Source organism: Penaeus chinensis, chromosome 4, assembly GCF_019202785.1.
Source record: "Penaeus chinensis breed Huanghai No. 1 chromosome 4, ASM1920278v2, whole genome shotgun sequence".
NCBI classification, from domain to species: domain Eukaryota; kingdom Metazoa; phylum Arthropoda; class Malacostraca; order Decapoda; family Penaeidae; genus Penaeus; species Penaeus chinensis.
Genome location: NC_061822.1, coordinates 44,760,640 through 44,765,639, shown reverse-complemented (window position 1 = coordinate 44,765,639; position 5,000 = coordinate 44,760,640). Strand labels below are relative to the sequence as shown.

The 5,000-nt window shown below is 41.9% G+C and overlaps 1 protein-coding gene across 1 annotated transcript in view; it reads left to right on the top strand.

Moving 5' to 3' along the window:
- LOC125025303 (putative GPI-anchored protein pfl2) overlaps positions 1 to 5,000 on the top strand; it is a 23,169-nt gene that overhangs the window by 3,425 nt on the left and 14,744 nt on the right. The window lies entirely within an intron of this gene.

Here is a 5,000-nt window from a genome sequence, read left to right as displayed (position 1 = left end):
TTTCTCTTTCTTCTTCCACTTTCTCTTCATTTCGCTCTTTTTTTTTCTCGTCTACGACATAAATATCACCTTCCACCCATTCCTTCTCCCTATTCTTCCTTCTTCACTCTCTGCCTCCTTCCTTCTTCCTCTATTTCTCCCTTCCTTCTCCTTCCTTCCTCCATGTCCCTCACTACCACCCTCCATCCTTCTTGTTTTCCTCCTCCCTTCCCATTCTCTCTTACCCCTTGTTCTTCCCACGTGTTATAGAAGGAAGTGAATTATGTATGGTTTTGAATGTTGAAGAGTTATGCATTATTATAACAAATGATAATAAAACACAAAATATTTAGCCATAAATTCTTTTGAAAATCAGTTTCCAACTTCTCTCCTTCCCTCCCTTCCTCCTTGCCCTTTCCCTCTCTCCCTCCCTCCTTCCTCATACTCTCCTTCCCTCCTTCTCGCCCTCCCTCCTACCTCCCTTGTCCTCTTCTTCTCTCCCTTCTTCCTCATTCTCTCCTTCCTTCTCTCCTTCCCTCCTCCCTCGCCCCCCCCCCCCTCCCTTTCCCTCGGACCTCGACGCGCACATGAAGGAGGGAGGACCCGCTCTCGCTGCCTCACAATCTCATCCCAAATCTAGAGAAATGACTTCGTTAGGCTCCCTGCCCGTAGCACCTCCCCCTCTCTCCTTCACTCCTCCCTTGCCCATTTCCCCCCTTATTCCTCTTGCCTCTCCCTCCTCATTCTCACCCAATTCTTGTCCCGCCTTCCCTTCCCAATCCTGCCCTCATTTTTGCTCCCCCTATCCTACCTCCCGTCTTGCCTCCCCTTCCCCCTATACCCTCTTCCTCACCTCTCCTTCCCTAGCCTTCCTCCTTTCCTACTTGGCCCTCTCATTCATCTCCTCATCCCCCTCTTACCTCTCCTTCTTTCCTCCTCCCCTTCGCTTCCGTCCCCGCCCCCTGCTCCGTCTTGCCTCCATTCTTCACTTCTTCCTCACCTACTCCTGTCTCCTCCTCGTCCTCCTTTCTCTTTCTCTTCCCGCCTCGCACTCACCTCTGCCCTTCTCCCTCCTCTTTCCTCTTCCTTCCCTCCTTCACCTTTCCCCCACCTCATCCCCTTTCCACGTCCCTCTTCCTCACCCTTCCTCCCATTTTCCCCTCTCCCTGACCCCCCCACTTACCCCTCCCTCACCTCCCCCGACCCTTAAGTACCGACTATTTCCTCAAATGTCGTTGGCTTTTCCATTTACATTCCGCGCAGCACTTTGTTATCTTGATCCCCCGAGTCCTTATCTTAATCGGGACGATATCGGTGGATGGACAGACTTAAATGCTCTTTTGTTGTTGATTGTGGAGAGTATATATAAAGTACGTGTGTGTGTGTGTGTGTGTGTGTGTGTGTGTGTGTGTGTGTGTGTGTATGTCAATTTTCGGCCATTACAGTTCGTAATGTCAGAATTACGAACTGACATTAGGTCAATCAAAAAAGTAACTGAATGACAAAGGAAGGAATTCTGGAATTTTGATAATGAATATTTTCCATAAAACATTAAGGACACATTAATCTAAACCCGAGATTTTATTCTGAGTATTTATTTTGCTCTTAAATCTTCCAAAACAATCCGTGACTAATGCAGAAACTCTTCATTAATCAAATTAATATTTTTTCAGCTTCTTTGACTCATTAATCATCTATCTTAGTGTCAGATTGTATATATATGCAATGGCAAAGGTATATCATGCCATGACAAATATATTATCTTTTCCTTATACAGCATGACAAGGATTTAAAAGTACTGCTTAGTCTCTCGTATCAGTACTACTCAGAAAGATACAATTCAATAGGTTACAAAAATGGTCTTTGTAGCTAACGTTTTACAATCCATTTCACACACACATTCGCACGTACACAGACACACACACTCACACCTGTATATATGTTTATATTGATGTGCATATATATATATATATATATATATATATATATATATATATGTATATGTATATATATACATACATACACATACACACACACACACACACACACACACACACACACACACACACACACACACACACACACACATATATATATATATATATGCGTGTGTGTGTGTGTGTGTGTGTGTGTGTGCGCGCGCGCGCGTGTGTGTATTGGTTGATCATTTACCTTCTCCCTAATATATTTCCCTTTTCTATATCCTTTATTCCTTGTCTTATCTATCCTCCTGCTTACCTTTTCCTCTTCCAACCCCCCTTTTTAACTTCCTCTGTGGACTATTCTGTATTTCTTGCTATGTCATTTTATTCTACTTCTCTTATTCTACGTCTCCACTAACAACACTTTCTCCTCCTTTTCAATCCTTCTTTCCTCTTCTCTCTTTCTTGTTTCCCTCATTCTCTTTCAGGGTCAACGGTGATTACATAATATGCCACTTCCTCTATTCACTTCCTGTGGAGAAGCCCCGGCCACTTCCCCAATCAGCCAATGAGAAACAAGCTCGTGGTCAAGGCGGGGTTCTGATTGGTCCACGTGGAAGACGCGGCGGTCGTGACGTCAATCGTAATGGAATCTCTCGATTTCAGGAAATATATCTTTATGGCTTTTTCTCCCAAGATCCCAGTTTCCTCCTTTTACTTTTATCATTATTAGTGCCGTTATCATCAAACTCATTGGTATCATCATTTGGCCCAAAGTAGCCCGTCTGTGTCGCGGAAATAATGAAACCGGTTCGACTCAGCGAGGGAAGAGGTTGATGGCACGAAGAGAAAATATCGGTAATAATTGAACCCTGTAACGGATTTCTTCCAGGATAACGTCAGGTTCATGGTGATAATGGTGACGTCACTGATGGTGAAGGTGATGGTGATCATATTATACTATGATCACCATCACTGTGTTTTGATCATACCGAAAAGGTAGTTAATAATCATAGGTAAAGTAAACACGATTAAAATGAAGACAATATTAATGATACTAATATCGCAGATAATAATGATGATAATAGTAAAGATGATGTTAAAGATAATGGTGATGATAATAATAAAGATAATGTTAAGGATAATGATCATGATAATACACTCCAACATAACGAATCCCACATTCAATTCGATATCTGACTTGAAAATAATTTTTCCAATTGACGTCAACAAATTCTCTGAACATTTTAATACCACTTAACCTTAAAAATACTGATTAAAAACAAGCCACTGTGATATTTTTTCCACTTTCAAAACATTACCTCCGAGCTTAAACTAAAATACCCGACAAATACCTGTTATTCTGGAAATGTTATCTTTAAAAATGATACTGACATTTTAACATTAGCAGAACATTACCCACGTGCTCGCCTGCATTTCAAATCAGGCATCTCATTTCAATCGCTCAGAGATACAGCAAGGAGGGAAGGAGGGAGGGAAGGTGGGACGAAGGGAGAGAAGGAGGGAAGGAGGAAAGGAGGGAGGGAGGGAAAGAGGAAAGGAAGAGGGGGGGAGGAAAGGAGGAAAGGAAGGAGGGAGGGAAAGAGGAAAGGAGGGGGGGGGGGAAGGTGGGACGAAGAGAGAGAAGGAGGGAAGGAGGAAAGGAGGGAAGGAAAGAGGAAAGGAGGGGGGGGGGGGAGGAAGAAAGGAGGGGAAGGGAGAAAGGAATGAAGGAAGGTGGAGGGATGGAGGAAAGGTGGAAGAGGAGGAAGGGAGAGAGGGAAGGTGGGATGGAAGGAAGGAGGAAGGGAGGGAGGGAATTAAGAAAGGAAGTAAGCAGAGAGGGAAGGAAGAAAGAAGATAGGAGAGGAGGAGGAAAGGAATGAGGGAAGATGGAGAGAAGGAGTGAGTGAGTGAGAGTGGGAGTGAGAGTGAGAGTGAGAGTGTGAGTGTGAGTGTGAGTGTGAGTGTGAGTGTGAGTGTGAGTGTGGGTGAAAATGAGAGAGAGAGAGAGAGAGAGAGAGAAAGAGAGATAAAGAGAGAGAGGGAGAGAGAGAGAGAGCAAGAGGGGGGGGGGCGTGTTGGTGTTTGCTGCCGGGAAAAAGAATTTGCATAACTCTGTTTCGGCCCGATTCTAACAAGGGGCTCCGAAAAAAAGGGCGAGAAAAAATGGAGGAAAAGAAGTAGATGGCGATAGGAAAGAGGAGGAGGAGAAGGAAGAAGAACAGGGTGAACATAGGAGACATAGAACAGGAAGTGGAGATGAAGAACGGGTCTGGAAGAGGAAAAGAAGGAAGAAAGGGGGTGAGGTAAAGAGTGAGGAAGAAGAAGAAGAATATAGAGAAGAAGAAAGAAGATGAAGAACGAAAAGGAGTGACAGAAAAAAAGAGAAGAAAAAAGAAAAAGGAGAAGAAGGAAAAGATGTAACATAATAATAAGAAAAAACGAGAAAGAGAACGGAGAAATACAAGTAAACACAAAAAAAAGTTTCATCATATATTCCTGTAATTCCACCTCCCCTCCCTCCGCCCCCCCCCCCCCTCTTCCTAACATTTTTTTTCTTCAGGTTTCTGACAATTCTGAGGAACAAATTGGCAATCATGCGCTTTAAAAAAAGAGTAAAAGAAAGATAGAAAAATAAAGAAAACAGTTTGCTTCGGAAAGCAATATAATCTGAGACCGTCTAGTGTATTGCTGTATCGTATTTGTTTTTATCTAGTTTCACTTACAGTTATAGTTTTATTTGTCTTATTGTTTGTCTGTTTTTATAATAGATTTTTCATAGCTTTTTGTGTGCTATTTTAGTTACTCTTAATTATCTTTTTCACTTACTTTTAGTCTTCGTTTCTTATTTAAATTACTTTCTGTTATCTTTGATTTAATTAGTTCGTCGTATTTCATTTAGTTACTTGTTCAGACTACAGACAATTAGTGGTTACTTTTTCATACTTGTCGGTTTTCATGAACCTTAATGACCAATTAACGTTTTATTGTTGTATTTGATTTTAATTACTTTCTGGTACTGTTGATTGTCTTTCCAAATAACTTATTCTTAGTCTAGTATTTCCTTTATTATTTTATAATGAATTTGATTTTATC